This window comes from Tachysurus vachellii, chromosome 9 (genome assembly GCF_030014155.1).
Source record: "Tachysurus vachellii isolate PV-2020 chromosome 9, HZAU_Pvac_v1, whole genome shotgun sequence".
NCBI lineage: Eukaryota > Metazoa > Chordata > Actinopteri > Siluriformes > Bagridae > Tachysurus > Tachysurus vachellii.
In genome coordinates, this window is record NC_083468.1 from 5264265 (window position 1) to 5283363 (window position 19099).

At 39.5% G+C, this 19099-nt stretch overlaps 15 non-coding genes across 15 annotated transcripts; all 15 read right to left on the minus strand.

The window, feature by feature from the left end:
- Positions 1 to 492: 492 nt before the first annotated feature.
- On the minus strand, positions 493 to 603 carry trnal-caa (transfer RNA leucine (anticodon CAA)). The gene is made up of 2 exons: positions 566 to 603; positions 493 to 538 (listed from the first exon to the last, which is right to left on the minus strand). It is a non-coding gene; the product is annotated as a tRNA-Leu (tRNA).
- A 351-nt stretch (positions 604 to 954) lies between these two features.
- trnal-caa (transfer RNA leucine (anticodon CAA)) lies at positions 955 to 1065 on the minus strand. The gene is made up of 2 exons: positions 1028 to 1065; positions 955 to 1000 (listed from the first exon to the last, which is right to left on the minus strand). It is a non-coding gene; the product is annotated as a tRNA-Leu (tRNA).
- A 120-nt stretch (positions 1066 to 1185) lies between these two features.
- On the minus strand, positions 1186 to 1296 carry trnal-caa (transfer RNA leucine (anticodon CAA)). The gene is made up of 2 exons: positions 1259 to 1296; positions 1186 to 1231 (listed from the first exon to the last, which is right to left on the minus strand). It is a non-coding gene; the product is annotated as a tRNA-Leu (tRNA).
- Positions 1297 to 1416: 120 nt separating this feature from the next.
- trnal-caa (transfer RNA leucine (anticodon CAA)) lies at positions 1417 to 1527 on the minus strand. The gene is made up of 2 exons: positions 1490 to 1527; positions 1417 to 1462 (listed from the first exon to the last, which is right to left on the minus strand). It is a non-coding gene; the product is annotated as a tRNA-Leu (tRNA).
- A 120-nt stretch (positions 1528 to 1647) lies between these two features.
- trnal-caa (transfer RNA leucine (anticodon CAA)) lies at positions 1648 to 1758 on the minus strand. Its single transcript has 2 exons — positions 1721 to 1758; positions 1648 to 1693 (listed from the first exon to the last, which is right to left on the minus strand). It is a non-coding gene; the product is annotated as a tRNA-Leu (tRNA).
- A 120-nt stretch (positions 1759 to 1878) lies between these two features.
- Positions 1879 to 1989, minus strand: trnal-caa (transfer RNA leucine (anticodon CAA)). Its single transcript has 2 exons — positions 1952 to 1989; positions 1879 to 1924 (listed from the first exon to the last, which is right to left on the minus strand). It is a non-coding gene; the product is annotated as a tRNA-Leu (tRNA).
- Positions 1990 to 2110: 121 nt separating this feature from the next.
- trnal-caa (transfer RNA leucine (anticodon CAA)) lies at positions 2111 to 2221 on the minus strand. Its single transcript has 2 exons — positions 2184 to 2221; positions 2111 to 2156 (listed from the first exon to the last, which is right to left on the minus strand). It is a non-coding gene; the product is annotated as a tRNA-Leu (tRNA).
- A 1261-nt stretch (positions 2222 to 3482) lies between these two features.
- trnal-caa (transfer RNA leucine (anticodon CAA)) lies at positions 3483 to 3593 on the minus strand. The gene is made up of 2 exons: positions 3556 to 3593; positions 3483 to 3528 (listed from the first exon to the last, which is right to left on the minus strand). It is a non-coding gene; the product is annotated as a tRNA-Leu (tRNA).
- Positions 3594 to 4183: 590 nt separating this feature from the next.
- trnal-caa (transfer RNA leucine (anticodon CAA)) lies at positions 4184 to 4453 on the minus strand. The gene is made up of 2 exons: positions 4416 to 4453; positions 4184 to 4229 (listed from the first exon to the last, which is right to left on the minus strand). It is a non-coding gene; the product is annotated as a tRNA-Leu (tRNA).
- Positions 4454 to 4573: 120 nt separating this feature from the next.
- Positions 4574 to 4684, minus strand: trnal-caa (transfer RNA leucine (anticodon CAA)). Its single transcript has 2 exons — positions 4647 to 4684; positions 4574 to 4619 (listed from the first exon to the last, which is right to left on the minus strand). It is a non-coding gene; the product is annotated as a tRNA-Leu (tRNA).
- A 120-nt stretch (positions 4685 to 4804) lies between these two features.
- On the minus strand, positions 4805 to 4915 carry trnal-caa (transfer RNA leucine (anticodon CAA)). The gene is made up of 2 exons: positions 4878 to 4915; positions 4805 to 4850 (listed from the first exon to the last, which is right to left on the minus strand). It is a non-coding gene; the product is annotated as a tRNA-Leu (tRNA).
- Positions 4916 to 5035: 120 nt separating this feature from the next.
- trnal-caa (transfer RNA leucine (anticodon CAA)) lies at positions 5036 to 5146 on the minus strand. The gene is made up of 2 exons: positions 5109 to 5146; positions 5036 to 5081 (listed from the first exon to the last, which is right to left on the minus strand). It is a non-coding gene; the product is annotated as a tRNA-Leu (tRNA).
- Positions 5147 to 5273: 127 nt separating this feature from the next.
- trnal-caa (transfer RNA leucine (anticodon CAA)) lies at positions 5274 to 5384 on the minus strand. Its single transcript has 2 exons — positions 5347 to 5384; positions 5274 to 5319 (listed from the first exon to the last, which is right to left on the minus strand). It is a non-coding gene; the product is annotated as a tRNA-Leu (tRNA).
- Positions 5385 to 5504: 120 nt separating this feature from the next.
- Positions 5505 to 5615, minus strand: trnal-caa (transfer RNA leucine (anticodon CAA)). Its single transcript has 2 exons — positions 5578 to 5615; positions 5505 to 5550 (listed from the first exon to the last, which is right to left on the minus strand). It is a non-coding gene; the product is annotated as a tRNA-Leu (tRNA).
- A 550-nt stretch (positions 5616 to 6165) lies between these two features.
- trnal-caa (transfer RNA leucine (anticodon CAA)) lies at positions 6166 to 6276 on the minus strand. The gene is made up of 2 exons: positions 6239 to 6276; positions 6166 to 6211 (listed from the first exon to the last, which is right to left on the minus strand). It is a non-coding gene; the product is annotated as a tRNA-Leu (tRNA).
- Positions 6277 to 19099: the final 12823 nt, after the last annotated feature.

Sequence of the window (19099 nt, forward strand, 5' to 3'; positions counted from 1 at the left end):
TTTGTCACAGGGGATCAATTTATGTTGGTCTTCCAGTCAGTAACAATCAACTGTCAGAAGTGGGATTTGAACCAACGGCTCCCTTTGGAGACCTGAACACCCAGCAACCTGGAAGGTAATGAACCTTGAGTCTGGCGCCTTAGACCGCTGGGCCATTCTGACTGACGCGCTGCAAGATCACGGCCGGTTATTTAATAAAGCAGCATAATGGCTAGTTTTGTGTATACAATTTTGTCACAAGGGATCAATTTATGATAGGTCTTCCAGTCAGTAATAAACAACTGTCAGAAGTGGGATTTGAACAGAACACCCAGCAACATGGAAGGTAATGAACCTTGAGTCTGGCGCCTTAGACCGCTCGGCCATTCTGACTGACATGCTGCAGAAGCACGTCCGGTTATCTAATAAATCAGTATAATGTCTCGTTATTTGTATACAATTTTGTCACAGGGGATCAATTTATGATAGGTCTTAAAGTCAGTAACAAACAACTGTCAGAAGTGGGATTTGAACCCACGCCTCCATGTGGAGACCAGAACACCCAGCAACCTGGAAGGTAATGAACCTTGAGTCTGGCGCCTTAGACCGCTCGGCCATTCTGACTGACACTCGGCAAGATCACGTCCGGTTATTTAATAAATCAGCATAATGGCTAGTTTTGTGTATACACTTTTGTCACAGGGGATCAATTTATGTTTGGTCTTCCAGTCAGTAACAAACAACTGTCAGAAGTTGGATTTGAACCCACGCCTCCATGTGGAGACCAGAACACGCATCAACATGGAAGGTAATGAACCTTGAGTCTGGCGCCTTAGACCGCTCGGCCATTCTGACTGACATGCTGCAGAATCACGTCCGGTTATCTAATAAATCAGCATAATGTCTCATTATTTGTACACAATTTTGTCACAGGGGATCAATTTATGATAGGTCTTCCAGTCAGTAACAAACAACTGTCAGAAGTGGGATTTGAACCCACGCCTCCATGTGGAGACCAGAACACCCAGCAACCTGGAAGGTAATGAACCTTGAGTCTGGCGCCTTAGACCGCTCGGCCATTCTGACGGGGATGCAAGGTTATGTTTCTTAATTTTTTTTTAAAGTAACATAATAGCTAGTTTTGTCTAAACAGTTGTGTCACAAGGGATACATTTATGATAGGTCTTCCAGTCAGTAACAAACAACTGTCAGAAGTGGGATTTGAACCCATGCCTCCATGTGGAGACCAGAACACCCAGCAACCTGGAAGGTAATGAACCTTGAGTCTGGCGCCTTAGACCGCTCGGCCATTCTGACTGACGCGCTGCAGGACCACGTCCGGTTATTTAATAAATCAGCATAATGGCTAGTTTTGTGTATACAATTTTGTCACAGGGGATCAATTTATGTTTGGTCTTCCAGTCAGTAACAAGCAACTGTCAGAAGTGGGATTTGAACCCACGCCTCCATGTGGAGACCAGAACACCCAGCAACCTGGAAGGTAATGAACCTTGAGTCTGGCGCCTTAGACCGCTCGGCCATTCTGACGGGGATGCAAGGTTATGTTTCTTAATTATTTTTTAAAGTAACATAATAGCTAGTTTTGTCTATAATGTTGTGTCACAAGGGATACATTTATGATAGGTCTTCCAGTCAGTAACAAACAACTGTCAGAAGTGGGATTTGAACCCACGCCTCCATGTGGAGACCAGAACACCCAGCCACCTGGAAGGTAATGAACCTTGAGTCTGGCGCCTTAGACCACTCGGCCATTCTGACTGGGATGCAAGGTTTGGTTTCTTAATTTTTTTTTAAAATAACATAAAAGCTAATTTTGTCTAAACAGTTGTGTCACAAGGGATACATTTATGATAGGTCTTCCAGTCAGAAACAAACAACTGTCAGAAGTGGGATTTGAACCCACGCCTCCATGTGGAGACCAGAACACCCAGCAACTTGGAAGGTAATGAACCTTGAGTCTGGCGCCTTAGACCACTCGGCCATTCTGACTGGGGTGCAAGGTTTTGTTTCTTAAATTTTTTTTTAAAGTAGCATAATAGCTAGTTTTGTCTAAACAGTTGTGTCACAAGGGATACATTTATGATAGGTCTTCCAATCAGTAACAAACAACTGTCAGAAGTGGGATTTGAACCCACGCCTCCATGTGGAGACCAGAACACCCAGCAACCTGGAAGGTAATGAACCTTGAGTCTGGCGCCTTAGACCGCTCGGCCATTCTGACTGGGATGCAAGGTTTTGTTTCTTAATTTTTTTTTAAAGTAACATAATAGCTAGTTTTGTCTAAACAGTTGTGTCACAAGGGATACATTTATGATAGGTCTTCCAGTCAGTAACAAACAACTGTCAGAAGTGGGATTTGAACCCACGCCTCCATGGGGAGACTAGAACACCCAGCAACCCGGAAGGTAATGAACCTTGAGTCTGGCGCCTTAGACCGCTCGGCCATTCTGACTGGGATGCAAGGTTATGTTTCTTAATTTTTTTTTAAAGTAACATAATAGCTAGTTTTGTCTAAACAGTTGTGTCACAAGTGGTACATTTATGATAGGTCTTCCAGTCAGTAACAAGCAACTGTCAGAAGTGGGATTAGAACCCTCGCCTCCATGTGGAGACCAGAACACCCAGCAAACTGGAAGGTAATGAACCTTGAGTCTGGCGCCTTAGACCGCTCGGCCATTCTGACAGACATGCTGCAGGATCACGTCTGGTTATTTAATAAATCAGCATAATGGTTAGTTTTGTGCATACAACTTTGTCACAGGGGATCAATTTATGTTTGGTCTTCCAGTCAGTAACAATCAACTGTCAGAAGTGGGATTTGAACCAACGGCTCCCTTTGGAGACCTGAACACCCAGCAACCTGGAAGGTAATGAACCTTGAGTCTGGCGCCTTAGACCGCTCGGCCATTCTGACTGACGCGCTGCAGGATCACGGCCGGTTATCTAATAAATCAGTATAATGTCTCGTTATTTGTATACAATTTTGTCACAGGGGATCAATTTATGATAGGTCTTAAAGTCAGTAACAAACAACTGTCAGAAGTGGGATTTGAACCCACGCCTCCATGTGGAGACCAGAACACCCAGCAACCTGGAAGGTAATGAACCTTGAGTCTGGCGCCTTAGACCGCTCACCGCTCGGCCATTCTGAGTGACGCGCTGCAGGATCACGTCCGGTTATTTAATAAATCAGCATAATGGCTAGTTTTGTGTATACAATTTTGTCACAGGGGATCAATTTATGATAGGTCTTCCAGTCAGTAATAAACAACTGTCAGAAGTGGGATTTGAACAGAACACCCATCAACATGGAAGGTAATGAACCTTGAATCTGGCGCCTTAGACCGCTCGGCCATTCTGACGGGGATGCAAGGTTATGTTTCTTAATTTTTTTTTAAAGTAACATAATAGCTAGTTTTGTCTAAACAGTTGTGTCACAAGGGATACATTTATGATAGGTCTTCCAGTCAGTAACAAACAACTGTCAGAAGTGGGATTTGAACCCACGCCTCCATGTGGAGACCAGAACACCCAGCAACCTGGAAGGTAATGAACCTTGAGTCTGGCGCCTTAGACCGCTCGGCCATTCTGACTGGGATGCAAGGTTTGGTTTCTTAATTTTTTTTTAAAGTAACATAAAAGCTAGTTTTGTCTAAACAGTTGTGTCACAAGGGATACATTTATGATAGGTCTTCCAGTCAGAAACAAACAACTGTCAGAAGTGGGATTTGAACCCACGCCTCCATGTGGAGACCAGAACACCCAGCAACTTGGAAGGTAATGAACCTTGAGACTGGCGCCTTAGACCACTCGGCAATTCTGACTGGGGTGCAAGGTTTTGTTTCTTAAATTTTTTTTTAAAGTAGCATAATAGCTAGTTTTGTCTAAACAGTTGTGTCACAAGGGATACATTTATGATAGGTCTTCCAGTCAGAAACAAGCGACTGTCAGAAGTGGGATTTGAAACCACGCCTCCATGTGGAGACCAGAACACCCAGCAACCTGGAAGGTAATGAACCTTGAGTCTGGCGCCTTAGACCGCTCACCGCTCGGCCATTCTGAGTGACGCGCTGCAAGATCACGTCCGGTTATTTAATAAATCAGCATAATGGCTAGTTTTGTGTATACAATTTTGTCACAGGGGATCAATTTATGATAGGTCTTCCAGTCAGTAATAAACAACTGTCAGAAGTGGGATTTGAACCCACGCCTCCATGTGGAGACCAGAACACCCAGCAACCTGGAAGGTAATGAACCTTGAGTCTGGCGCCTTAGACCGCTCACCGCTCGGCCATTCTGAGTGACGCGCTGCAAGATCACGTCCGGTTATTTAATAAATCAGCATAATGGCTAGTTTTGTGTCCCACGCCTCCATGTGGAGACCAGAACACCCAGCAACCTGGAAGGTAATGAACCTTGAGTCTGGCGCCTTAGACCGCTCGGCCATTCTGACTGACGCGCTGCAGGATCACGTCCGGTTATTTAATAAATCAGCATAATGGCTAGTTTTGTGTATACAATTTTGTCACAGGGGATCAATTTATGTTTGGTCTTCCAGTCAGTAACAAGCAACTGTCAGAAGTGGGATTTGAACCCACGCCTCCATGTGGAGACCAGAACACCCAGCAATCTGGAAGGTAATGAACCTTGAGTCTGGCGCCTTAGACCGCTCGGCCATTCCGACGGGGATGCAAGGTTATGTTTCTTAATTTTTTTTTAAAGTAACATAATAGCTAGTTTTGTCTAAACAGTTGTGTCACAAGGGATACATTTATGATAGGTCTTCCAGTCAGTAACAAACAACTGTCAGAAGTGGGATTTGAACCCACGCCTCCATGTGGAGACCAGAACACCCAGCAACCTGGAGGGTAATGAACCTTGAGTCTGGCGCCTTAGACCGCTCGGCCATTCTGACTGACGCGCTGCAGGTTCACGTCCGGTTATTTAATAAATCAGCATAATGGCTAGTTTTGTGTATACAATTTTGTCACAGGGGATCAATTTATGTTTGGTCTTCCAGTCAGTAACAAGCAACTGTCAGAAGTGGGATTTGAACCCACGCCTCCATGTGGAGACCAGAACACCCAGCAATCTGGAAGGTAATGAACCTTGAGTCTGGCGCCTTAGACCGCTCGGCCATTCTGACAGACATGCTGCAGGACCACGTCTGGTTATCGAATAAATCAGCATAATGGCTCGTTCTTTGTATACAATTTTGTCACAGGGGATCAATTTATGTTTTGTGTTAGGTCTTTCAGTCAGTAACAAGCAACTGTCAGAAGTGGGATTTGAACCCACGCCTCCATGTGGAGACCAGAACACCCAGCAACCTGGAAGGTAATGAACCTTGAGTCTGGCGCCTTAGACCGCTCGGCCATTCTGACTTACGCGCTGCAGGATCACGTCCGGTTATTTAATAAATCAGCATAATGGCTAGTTTTGTGCATACAATTTTGTCACAGGGGATCAATTTATTTTTGGTCTTCCAGTCAGAAACAAACAACTGTCAGAAGTGGGATTTGAACCCACGCCTCCATTTGGAGACCAGAACACCCAGCAACCTGGAAGGTAATGAACCTTGAGTCTGGCGCCTTAGACCGCTCGGCCATTCTGACTGACGCGCTGCAGGATCACGTCCGGTTATTTAATAAATCAGCGTAATGGCTAGTTTTGTGTATACAATTTTGTCACAGGGGATCAATTTATGATAGGTCTTCCAGTCAGTAATAAACAACTGTCAGAAGTGGGATTTGAACAGAACACCCAGCAACATGGAAGGTAATGAACCTTGAGTCTGGCGCCTTAGACCGCTCGGCCATTCTGACTGACATGCTGCAGAATCACGTCCGGTTAATGTCCGGTCCCGTTAATTAATGTCTCGTTCTTTGCATACAATTTTGTCACAGGGGCTCAATTTATGTTTTGTGTTAGGTCTTTCAGTCAGTAACAAACAACTGTCAGAAGTGGGATTTGACCAGAACACCCAGCAACCTGGAAGGTAATGAACCTTGAGTCTGGCACCGTAGACCGCTCAGCCATTCTGACTGACGCGCTGCAGGATCATGTCCGGTTATCTAATAAATCAGCATAATGGCTAGTTTTGTGTATACAATTTTGTCACAGGGGATCAATTTATGTTTGGTCTTCCAGTCAGTAACAAACAACTGTCAGAAGTGGGATTTGAACCCACGCCTCCATGTGGAGACCAGAACACCCAGCAACCTGGAAGGTAATGAACCTTGAGTCTGGCGCCTTAGACCACTCGGCCATTCTGACTGGGGTGCAAGGTTTTGTTTCTTTTTTTTTTTTTTAAAGTAGCATAATAGCTAGTTTTGTCTAAACAATTTTGTCACAGGGGATCAATTTATGTTTTGTGTTAGGTCTTTCAGTCAGTAACAAACAACTGTCAGAAGTAGGATTTGAACACATGCCTCCATGTGGAGACCAGAAATGTTATGTCACTACTACTGTTATCAAGCTGAACTCATTATTGCTTTAGAATCTATAGAGTTTTTTCTCACTGCATTTAACCCCGGATTAGTTTAATCTGTATCTGGCATCTAACCCAGATAGAGGAACATTTCACACTTGTAATTTAGAAGCACAGCTTTTTACTCGGGGTTATAAAACTCTGCTCCGAAACAGAATTTCACTGCTTTTAACCCCACACTTCAGTGCCAAACATACACTGTGTGAAACCCTGTGGTGTTAAAATCTTACGGCTAGATGCTTAGCAACAGTCACCCAATCAGAAACTGAGCAGCGATGGCCTCATATCATGTGAAAATTCTATTATATTACTGAGGCCATGATTTGTTTAGAAGAAGTCTTTAGAGTAGGGACTGTCATGATACAGCACCACTGGAGCAGGGAAGGTTAAGGGCCTTGCTCAAGGGCCCAAACGTTTAAATGTTAACTAAATTCGCATACATGAACTATTTCTATACTATTCTGTATCTAATAAATAACCAAATCAATTAAATTACGTAGAATTACTTCATTTCTCCGAGTGAAACTTCCACACCAAAGAAACGTGCGAATTATATCGTCGATTATATAACTACATGTCCTTTTACATAAATACAAAGAATATACTAATTAAGTCTGTAGGCAGTGTGGAATTATATTTAGTCATGGATGAAATAATCATCTGTTAATGCAGCAGTTTATTAAAGAAAAAAAAAGCTACGTATCTTTTTTTATCAGTACTTAGGATGCATTAATGCTGAACTAATTCACTTTGTTCGTGGTAACGAATCCAGTAAATAGCATTAGCAGAAACTTTTTTCTTTGTCAAGCCACAAATTACACTCTCTTTTTACTCCTCTCTCCATTTTCTTTCTCTCTCTTTCCCATTCATTACTTTCTCTATCTCTACCCAAGAAAGATCAGGTGTTGTAGGAGGGTGATGGGAAAAGAACACAATGAAACTTTTCTAGTTTGAAAAAAATAGCTTTCAGCAATCCCAAACCTCTGAAAATCTGTACTCTGAGAGAAAAGATTAGCGACAGAACCTTTCACATCAAGGCAGGCATGCGTGACATCTAGTGAGGGCGTACGCCAAGACATGTCTTAAGCAACATCCAGTGTCAAGACAAGCCAGAAAGGTCAGGCATTAATCACTAGAGGGCTGAGTGGCCTGGGCTGTCAGTGCTGCTCTTCCTTCACACACACACACACACACACACACACACACACACACACACACACACACACACACACACACACACACATTCATATACATATACCCAGAGATGGGACAAGGCCAATGGAATTCTTCACATGCAGCTTTCTTTTTCTAATTCTTCAAACTCCACCAGGAAACATCTCCTTGGTCCACGTCGTCTTCAAATGCCAACGCTCTTGATCCGTAGTCTTATTTTAGAAAGATTGCAAGACATGTACTGTCAGAATTTTAGACATTCGGTCTGTGTGTGTATATGTGTGTGCATGAGAGTATATGTAAGAGGGAAAGAGAAAGAGAGAGAGAGACTGCAGAAATGGTGCACTGAGAGAGAGTGAGAGTTTTAGTTAGTGAACACGAAGACAGGCATGACGCATCTGTAGCCAGCTAACATCCGTCCAACTGTGCACAGACAGCTGGTGGTGTAATTCTCTAAATCTCACTCTTCTGCACAATGTGCGGTGGATAATAAAGCCAGATCTTTTGCGTAATTCCATTTAAGTCAAAGTAATGTAGATTTCTATTGACACGCAAGCTGTAATCACACACCGTGAGATAAAACCAGTCATCCAGCATCATGGTTGAAAAATTAAGACAGTAAAGCTGAACATGCACATGTGTGTGTGTTTGTGTGTGTGTGTGTGTGTGTGTGTGTGTGTGTACAAGGGTGTGGGTGGGAGTTGGTACAAATGTTTTCACACAAAAACAAGAACGTTTACACCGTGTCACAACTAAGGCTTTAATAAAATGAGAAGGGTTATGGACAAGGAAATTAGTTGTTTCTATGGCAACACAGTAAACACTAGATGACAGATTCAAATCAAATTCTAATTTTAATTTGTCACATACAACATACACAACTATACACTTTATAACACATGATATAAGACGTGAAATGCTTTATCGACTGTCAGCATCATGAAAATAGAATCGATCAGAATAAAAATTAAAAATAAAATAAAGAATATCCTAAGAATAGAATTACGGAAAACAGCAAGAAAGACTGTGGGCAAACATAAAAATAGATATATAAAGTTAGATCAGAATTAGAAGTAATATTACTATAAAATAAGGAAGAAAGTATAATTTTTAGTTATTGTTAAGACTTAGTTTTTAAAGTTAATCGCTAACTCAGTTCTTTTTTGCTTTTTTCATTACAGTTTCAGATTCTTTCTTTCTTTCTTTCTTTCTTTCTTTCTTTCTTTCTTTCTTTCTTTCTTTCAAATACTTTTCAATGTTTTGCAAGATGGCTCCAAGTTGTAATTCAATCCTGAACAGATTGGACACTAACATGAATAGAGAAGCTCTCTCTCTCTCTCTCTCTCTCTCTCTCTCCATCTCTCTCTCTCTTTGTGTCTCTCTAGATAGATAGATATAGATCTCTCTATAGATAGATAGATAGATAGATAGATAGACTACACTACCGTTGCCAAAAAGTAATCATCCCCTATGTGTTCTTTTCTTTCCCTCGGTGTCTACAATACATAAATAATGGCACAAATACAATAATTACATTTACTTACAAAACCCAGCAAAAGTCAGTATGACAATCCATTCACACTCTATTACAGTTAGCCGTGCAGAATGAATCTTCTTTTTTTCATTTGGTCACATAATATGTAGACTTCTAATGAAATATCGATCTGGTACACTTTTTTTTTTAAAAGGAGCGTTTATAAACTTAACTTTGATATGGAGGATTTCTAAACTCTCAAAGCAATCCAGGTTACTTGTCAAAATGAACACAGGAATGAATGTGTGCAATTTTCATTGTTATAGGTTTGGGTTTGCTTTTGGTCTATATGTATAGGTGTATATCACATAATATATGTGAATTAGTGCAAAAATATGTGCATTCATTCAGAAGTAGAGAACACTGGGGATGACTGCGTAAAGCGTTTATCGTTGGTGTTGTACAGTAGCAAACAGGGGGCTGTGGCGTTTGGGGGGTGGGGGGGTGGGGGTTTTGTTAGGCAAACACAGCTCCTGGTTTGATCCTGACCTTGTGGTATGGTGTGTGTGGAATTTTCTATGTTCACCATTGTGGATTTCCTTCAGCTTCTTCAGTTTCCTAGCACTGTCCAAAACATGTTGATTTGTGAGAAGCTTAATTGGCCCAGGTGTGAATGAGTGTGTAAAGTGTATGCGTGTGCGTGTGTGTGTGTGTGTGTGTGTGTGTGAGGTATGGTCTGATGTCCCATCTTGCCTGCAGTGCATCATATTCACCCTGATCAGCATAAAGCAGTTACTGAAGATGAATGAAGGAATAATTACAGAAAAGAACCTATTCTGCCAAAAATAAATAAATAAATAAACATATAAAATTGGCACCCTGAGGATTAACCGTGCCATGGCTCTCACTCTAGAGAAGTGGCTAGGGGAGAATGAATGGAATTAAAATAAACAGGCTTCAGCACTGCTGTATTTTGTATCTCTGGCTCCCTTCCAGCATTCAATCAAACACGCCTGCTAATCCAGGACATTCGACAAATATCGCCGTGTTCTTATACGTTAGGGGCTGGTTTTTCTATAGCATTGATGAATTCTAAACAGGATGTAGCATTTTATTTGTGACATATCTTTACTATTCTGTCTGCATCGCCATGCTGTAATCCATTTTAATTTACATCTGTAGAATTGCCAGCTGCAGCAAAGTGTCTTGCTTACTGAACAACAGGAGGTCCAACAGCTTTCAGCCGTGATCGGATCCGTTACATGGCTGCGTCTTGTCGAAGACATTTGTCACACAAGCTCTATGACTTTTATTTGTTTCTACATAGTATAGTTTTTGTAAACTTTTAATGACGAGCTCAGATAATTGCAGGAAGGTAATGGTTAAAAATCTTTCACATAAATAACTTACTATTGTATATGAATACATTCACAGTCTGCTATAACTAGAAGTTAAACTAAAAAGTTTCCAAAATTGCATTATTTTATTTTATGTTTAGGAGTTTTGTCTATATATAATCTAGCCACACTGTTGACCTGCAGGGTGCCGGGAGAAATCGGACTACTGTAAGTCAAGAAAGGAAAGGAGGAAGAAGGGTTTGTGGACATGAAGTTAATTAGCTGGCACGAGAGTAGAGGATGCAGAGGATAAAGTTAGGTGGAAACGGTTGATTTGCCGTGGTGAACCCTAACAGGGAAAGTAGAAGAAGTAGTGTTGGAAAAAACAGTTGTCTTAAAAGATAAAATTTCAAACCCAATTGCAGGGATAACATAAAAAGGTGGTTTGTTAGGAAAACATAGCAAAGGGCTAGAAACACTAGGAAACTGGAAACGCTAAAGATGGGAACACAAACACAAATACAAGGACTCAGCAAAAAACAGATGCAAGACAACTGGTATAAATAGAGTGACAGTGATTGAAACGCAAGGAACAAGTGTGCAGAGGTGGAATCGGATAAGTCAAGGGCAGGGCTAACACAAGTGATACAAAAAAAAAAACAAAAAACAAAGACACATGGCACGAACTGCAACAATGTCCCCCTAGTGTCCAAACAAGAAAAAGCCCAGGCCAATTCCTGACAAGAAGAGTTTTGTCCATATCTATTTAACCAGTTGTTAAATGTAGGATATTGTATTTTTCTGACACATTGCGTAACATCACAATTCATTCATTTCTATCCACAAAAACGTTGTTTTACACAATGAACCACCTCATGCTCCCATGCTCATAGTCACCAGCCTTCTGATTATGTTCCCTGTCTTTAATTATACATGTTTGGTCATCACCTTTTATTGCTTCAGTTCAGTGTTACAAAGTATAAGCTCAGTTCTGGTGTGTTTGTGACATTACCAAGCCTTTTTTAATCTCCTGATTTTTATGCAGATCTGTTTATACCTCTTGACACATTTCTGTTTGTACCTGCTCTAACTCTGCCAATTTTGGATTGTTCACTTTCCCTGTTTGTTCTTCATCCTAATTTCTATTTTTTCATTTTTTCTTTTTAAAGTACCCTCCACTTGCACTCCTACTGTCTTATTTGTGACATTTTCCATGAATAATCCATTGTGGGTTACCAAAAATGTACCAAACCTGGAAACATTTGGAAGATTCTACAAGTCACACAACCAACAGCCTTAATATAAAATTCGTAATTACATTTGACTGACAAAATCCAGCAAGAAAAAGAAAAAAAATTAGTCTGACAGTCCACTGACATTTTTTTGGTTGTCACATTAATATGTAGACATATAAAGAAATATTGATCTTGTACCAACTTTTATCTGGTATGGATCGTTTCTAAACATAGAACACTAGCTAAGTTACTTTTAAAACTCTCAAAGCAATCCTGTTGGAAATAATCAGAAAATCAACAAAAAGGCAAATTAACCTTAGGTGAGAATTCAAATGTGACTATTTATGTATAAACAGCACAACTTTAGCATAGAATATATTAAAAAATCGTACATATTTTTACCATTTAATTTTGATATTTACGAATCTATCGATTATATTAATTGAATTTCACCCCATTTTAATGGTGTGTTCATTCAAAAAATTGAACTGTTAGGCTCTATTAAAAGTATTTTGAACAAAAACGCTGGCATGAACACATGACAGTCTTTAGGATTACAGCAGCAGTTCTTCTGGAACAAGCCTATAGTATCTTAATAATAATATCCACTGAGGAAAAGGTGTGGTTTGGGTATCAACTGTTTTTTTTTTTAATAATTAGGGTCATCATGGGACCCCATCCACATCAGATGTATGTGTACAGAACAGATAATTAGGTACAAACTTATCCTAGGTCAGAACACTTCTAGCTAAGTAGATATACCTTGTGCTAAGCATTGACAATTAACTGTCCGTTTCTCCTTACATTGCTAATCTGACACCCTCATATCAATGTCTTTTTTTTTTTTTTTTTTTATAAAATCATAAGGATTCATTCATTTCTATCCACACGGGGTGCTCGGATCCTTGTTCAGTCCCTTGTCATTTCAAGAGTGCTTCTTGTCTGCATCTGAGCTCCATTTGATCTCAGAAACTCATCCAGTATGATCCAGAACCTTCCTCCCACACCACCTATTTACATTTATGACATTTGCCAAATGCCGTTATCTAGAGTGACATATAATTTTCTCATTTTATACAACTGAGCAATTAAAGGCAATTGAGCTTGGAGAACCTGGGATTTGAACTCACAACCTTATCACTCATTTATACGCTCTCTCCACTGGCTTTCACTTTCCCTGACTCTTCACATTTAAAAAACAGTTGCTTAATTCAGTGGCAGCAATAAATAAATAAAAAAAAAACAAAAAAAACAGACCAGCTCTCATTTACCTCAAAGCTCTTATCACACCCAGCACTGCAGCATGCTCCATCATATCCTCCAGCACTGTTTGACTGGACCAGCCATCTCTCGGTGTACAAGGCATGCATCAAGATTCTTCTCTGTTCTGGAACCTAGATATCTGAACAGCTTAGTCACTGGCAGTCATTTAATCAGTGACCTAGTGAACCAGTATTGATGTATTCATTGCTAAAGACTTCAATATCACTTCTGTAAGGGGGCAGTGGTGGCTCAAGTGGTTAAGGCTCTGGGTTGTTGATCTAAAAGTCAAGGTTCAAGCTCCAGTACTGTCAAGCTGCCACTTTAGGGCAACTGAGCAGGGCCCTTAACCCTCCCTTCTCCAGGGGTGCTGTGTCATAGCTGCCTCTCAGCTCTGATCCCAAAATTGAATTCCTTTGTGCTGTAATATATATGTGGTGATAATAAAGTCTTCTATGCCCAATCTCATTTCATTTTTAATAAGATTAAGGGCACTCTTGATAAGGACATTGCCGAACGCCATAAATGTGAATATGAATTCAAATGCAGAAGACAGATGGAGGAATATTTTGCAAACGGTACTTTTATTAACCATCTTTAACAAATCTAGCTCTGACTGTATGATCTAGATGGATGTTGAAGAATGTGTCTAGTTTGAAATATTTATTTTGTCATTCTTTTTAATGTGTAGTGTGTACTGTACTGCAGTGGGGCAGGGTGGGTAAAACTGTAAAACATTTCCTGGCATCTCTGTTGCCCTGGAACATCAAGAGCTATCTAGCATTCATTACATTGATGATGTTATTCCTCTATTAGACCCACAAAATGGCAGCGATTATATAATGATGTGATGTGACACTAGAACACAATATTGTACTCCATAACTCACACTATATAAATATACATATAGAGTATAAAGATGACTAGACAAAAGGAAAAGTACTTGAGTTAATGCTTTTCTCTGGCCTCAAGATGATACTTTATTGAAAGTTTCCAAACCAAAAGCAGCTACATGTGTATTCTGACCTTCTTCAACGACCCAAAGGTTCGACCCAGTCAGCTGAGAATGTCAGAGGTAGTCAATTTGTTTTACACTTTCCCAGGTGAAAAATTCAAATGCACACGTCTTCTCAATGAATAAATGCCATCTTCAGTTTTATTCCTGTATCTCCTATGGTGCAGGTTGGATTATTATGGTGCACAGTTGGGGTTCTGAAGGCAAATTATATTGTGCAATAAAGTTATGCTTGTTCCTTTCACTTAAGCTCAGCTGGTGTACACACAAGCTGGTGTAAACGCACACACACACACACACACACACACACACACACACACACACACACACACACACACACACACACTCTCACACACTCATTATTTTTTTTTTACACATAACAGTTTATCACAATTATGTTCAGTAGTCATCATTGATACCTTCCACATATTTGCAATCATTATCAATTTGGCAACAAAAAAATAAATAATGTTTTTTTTCTTTTTACAAGGTGATGCAGAAAGCAATCAAAACATGGATCTGTTAAGAGCCTGTGGTAACACAAGTGCTACAACACACTGCATTTCCACCCACTGACTAGAAACAAGTGGGTCCTCAAACACACACCCGTAGATCAATGCAGGTGAAGTGGCACAGCTTTATTTAAACATCACACAAACAGAAGGTAACTACAACTGAAACGTAGGCTACTTACAGCATTAAAGCCTTTTAGCCCAGTCTCTCAGCATCAGCTCTCCAGACTGATCCCTTCACTGTCTTACTCACAAAGGCATAGAGAAAAAAACGTTCATGCTTCTGCCTTGAGGAGGTGCTCTGTCGAAGACAACGATTGGATGGAACTTGGTTTGTGAGTCATCTGAAAAAATAGAAAAAAAATAATAAAAAATAAATAAATATATATATATATATATATATATATATATATATATATATATATATATATATATATATATATATATATATATAAAAAAAACATAAATAAATATATAAACATCAACCAATTCAAAATGAAATGCTTATCAAAGTGACTGAATGTTGCATTAATACCAGATCTTACTCTGCTCTGATTGGACAAAAGGATTTGACAAATATTGGTCCATATTTACATTTACATCATTTAGCAGACACCCTTTTCCAGTGGGAGTTACATTTTATTTCATTTTTTAAAACTGAGCAATTGAGGGTTAAGGGCCTTGCTCAGGGGCCCAGAGTGGCAGCTTGGTGGAGCCGAACAACTCATGACCACCCAATCAGTAGTCCAACACCTTAACCACTGAGATAGCACATCCCTGACATGATGTTTATGACATTATTTAATTATTTAATTTATTTTAATTAATTATTTCTAATATGTTATCATGTCTACAGTAACCATTCACTTTAAAGGGACCTTCTAAATCTCCAAATAATCTACTTCTACTAATTACCAGATTAAACAAGCATCAATAATAATTAGTCAAATCTCCTTCTCCTTTTTCTTCCTTTCTTTCTTTCATTCTTTCTTTATTTTACATTCATAGAAGGCATCTAACAATAACAATCGTGTTTAAAGACTCTCCTTTAAGATTTCTCCCACTTTGCACCTTGAAGTTTTCTGCATCTTTTTTCTGTCTATTAGCTTCAGAGAAGCAAGAAAGAGATAGAAAGAGAAAGAGAGCCAACCTGTATCCAATAAATGTTTTCCCACAAAATTAAACATTACCCACAATGGAGAAAAAGTGTATAAGGAACTGTATAATGAAGGAGGAATAATGAACTGTATTCATTTTTCAACACTACAGTCAATAGAATTGAAGATTAACAAATAAACAGATTTTGTGCAGATGTAGTGGTCCTTCAGGTTTGGACCAGGATGATCTATAATTAAGGCTTGACAAGGTATAATCATCTTGTCAGATATTGGTAGAGACATCAGGCATTTTCCCAATTCTAATCCAGTCCCAGATATCTATTTAATGATGAGTCACATTCCAGTGTTGAGGTGCTAAAGTGGCATAAAGAGATCAAAATAGATTTATAAATGACATCTTGACACATAAATGTGTTAAATAAAAATGGCACACAAATTAAGATCTCTCTCTCTCTCTCTCTCTCTCTCTCTCTCTCTCTCTCTCTCTCTCTCTCTCTCTCTCTCTCATGCTGGGTATTTTTCAGATATTGAAGGATTTCTCCAGAATGGCTCATCCTTGATTATTAAGATGACTGAAAAGCTTTCAGCCACCTAATGCTGCAAACCTTGCCATTTTTTTCTTAATTCCATAAAAAATGTGAACAAACTGCCATTCATATTATATTGATGAGCTGCAATTTATGATGAGACAGAAAAGGTCTCAGGTCTGGACCAAACTAGCTGAGTTCTTTTTTTATTTTTTTTTAAATAGGTTTATTGAAAACAATGACACATAAGACCTGTCTGTTCAGTATCATTTACAGGGAACAATTTGTAAAATACAAAATATGTGTAAAATAGAAAACAGACACAGACAGGTAAGGTGATGAAATGAAAAGGAATTGATTTGGAGTTGGTGGAACCAAAGTAGATCTCGAAGCTGCAAGGAGAAAAAACAACAACAGAGACAAATCCATTAGATTAACTCTGTAAGACAACCTGTGACTGCGACTTGAATGAACTTTAAAAGCTAATTATTTGTTCTTTCTTACAAACAATTAGTAGCGTTTTGCTTTTGTAGATGAACCCATGACATTTCATTCTGTGTAACTCTGGCAAAGCATGAATTATTAAAAACAGGGGATGAAAACTAAAATTTCATTTTGTTCCTTTCATTAGCTTATAATAGACCATGATGGGTCACGCACTCTCTGAATATTAACCGAACAACACCTGATCATTACCACCTACCACCTGTATATATATATAATGATTCATTATTAACGATGTGCATGCGTGAGCGTCTGTTTATAACATTATAAAATCCAACTACTTAACTAATTGTTTTACATTATTGTAGCATAACACTTTGGAATGATCAGAATTTTAATATGAATTACTCATGACGAGTGATCACGCCAGTGATGTTCATCCTAATCGTTACAACAAATCCACACCTTCTGCTCAAACTGAAACACAAAAACGGTCTTTTCTTGTCTTTACAAAACACAGAGATTTTCTGGTGGGTGTACAGTGTTACCTAGACGACGATGGGTTTCAATCTGTGTCACGTTCCTCTCAAGGTTACTTCCTAATAAGGAAATGGATGCACCTTATGTCATTTTCTTGGCACTAAACAAACATCGTGAGGTCATTCCACATCAGATTCCACAATGGATTAATTAAGGTCTGTTTTTTCAGCACATTTTCTTTTTTATGCTGTTTATTCAATTAAGTCTTTGCGTTCAGAGTTCCTACTAAACCTTCTGTAAAATTTTTCAATGCCATTTTTAATTAATTTATGTCTAAATTATTGCACGCTCTCTAGATCCTGATGTAGACAGACCACTGTTCATTTTTGAGAAATAAAAAGTACAGCTAGTCCCCGAAGTAGATGCGTTCAGATGACACCGTCGTATCTAGAAAATATCACAAGTCAAACCATGACCTAGCCTACCCAGGAGTCTTAAAGACTGGAGATCAGTATGGGGCAGTATAGATTCATTCATTCATTCATCTTCTACCACTTATCCGAACTACCTCAGGTCACGGGGAGCCTGTGCCTATCTCAGGCATCATTGGGCATCAAGGCAGGATACACCCTGGACGGAGTGCCAACCCATCGCAGGGCACACACACATTCACACACTAGGGACAATTTTCCAGAGATGCCAATCAACCTACCATGCATGTCTTTGGACCGGAGGAGGAAACCGGAGTGCCTGAAGGAAACCCCCAAGGCACGGGGAGAACATGCAAACTCCACACACACAAGGTGGAGGCGGGAATCGAACCCCGACCCTGGAGGTGTGAGGCGAACGTGCTAACCACTAAGCCACCGTGCCCCCCGCAGTATAGATTTGATTAATAAAATCTAATAAAATGTATGTTCAGTAAATAATCCTATGCTATAAAACTTTTAACAAAGTTGGTAACCATAAAATAAAACCTCTAAAGCTACATATCATACGTGCATTAAAGTATTGTGTCGTATCTTATTGTACTGTACTCGCCAAGATTCTGTCCGACGTCTGCATACTTGAACAACGTTAGATTGTTGATGGCAGTAAATTAGTTATTGGAAGATGAGGATAACTGTTAACACAGAAAACAATGTGCACTCTAACACTAAGACAACCTCACTTTGTCAATCGCTAGCGAGACTGAGGCGAGGCGTCTCACAAGGTGGCACAGCAAGGGCCCAACGTATCATTCCACATATGTTGCTATGATTGCCTGAAGTTTCAAATATTTTTACAATTTTGTCGCATCACCATCGCCTGTCGTAAGATCGAATATTCCTATGTCTAACAGTCATAACTTGATAGTATCTGTATAAGATTTGTCCTTTGCAGATAAAGAGCAGTGGTTTCCTTCACTGTCCCCTGTTATTACCAGTACCAAAACATCACACCAGCTCTATTTCCTATATGTAAGGAATAAAACCCTTTTAGCATTTGCTGGTAAAGGAAAATAATCTACAATGATTTCTGTATGTAGCATAGCACCAAACACCTTTTTCCCACCCTGTTATTAATAATTTTCCAATAAGAGTACGTCCCTATGTGTTTTGTTCCTTTATTACTATGGAAATGAAAAAGATTTATATACATGAAAGATATTTTATCTGTTCACAGTTATTTACTGCTGTGGAAGAACCACTTACAGCTATAAACAGCTATAAACAGCCTGTCACAAGATTTCCATCTCAAAAACTTTTCCTCATAGTTACGGATTTACCGCAGACAACAAAGACAACTTTCGTACTTGTTACAACTTTTTATACATACATAACATTATGTACTAGAATGAGTGTATTAATGTAATCCTATGATTTGCCTTGTAGTCAGAGCTACTTTCAGAAAACGTAGCATTCGATTGAACATTCAGTAGAATGTAAAAAGCCAATGTCATGCAAAAAATGGGATCTATTAAGCAAAAGCTCTTCTAGCAATCAAAGCTGTATGAAGAACCTTTAACTTCTAACCCCGTCTCTCACCCTAACC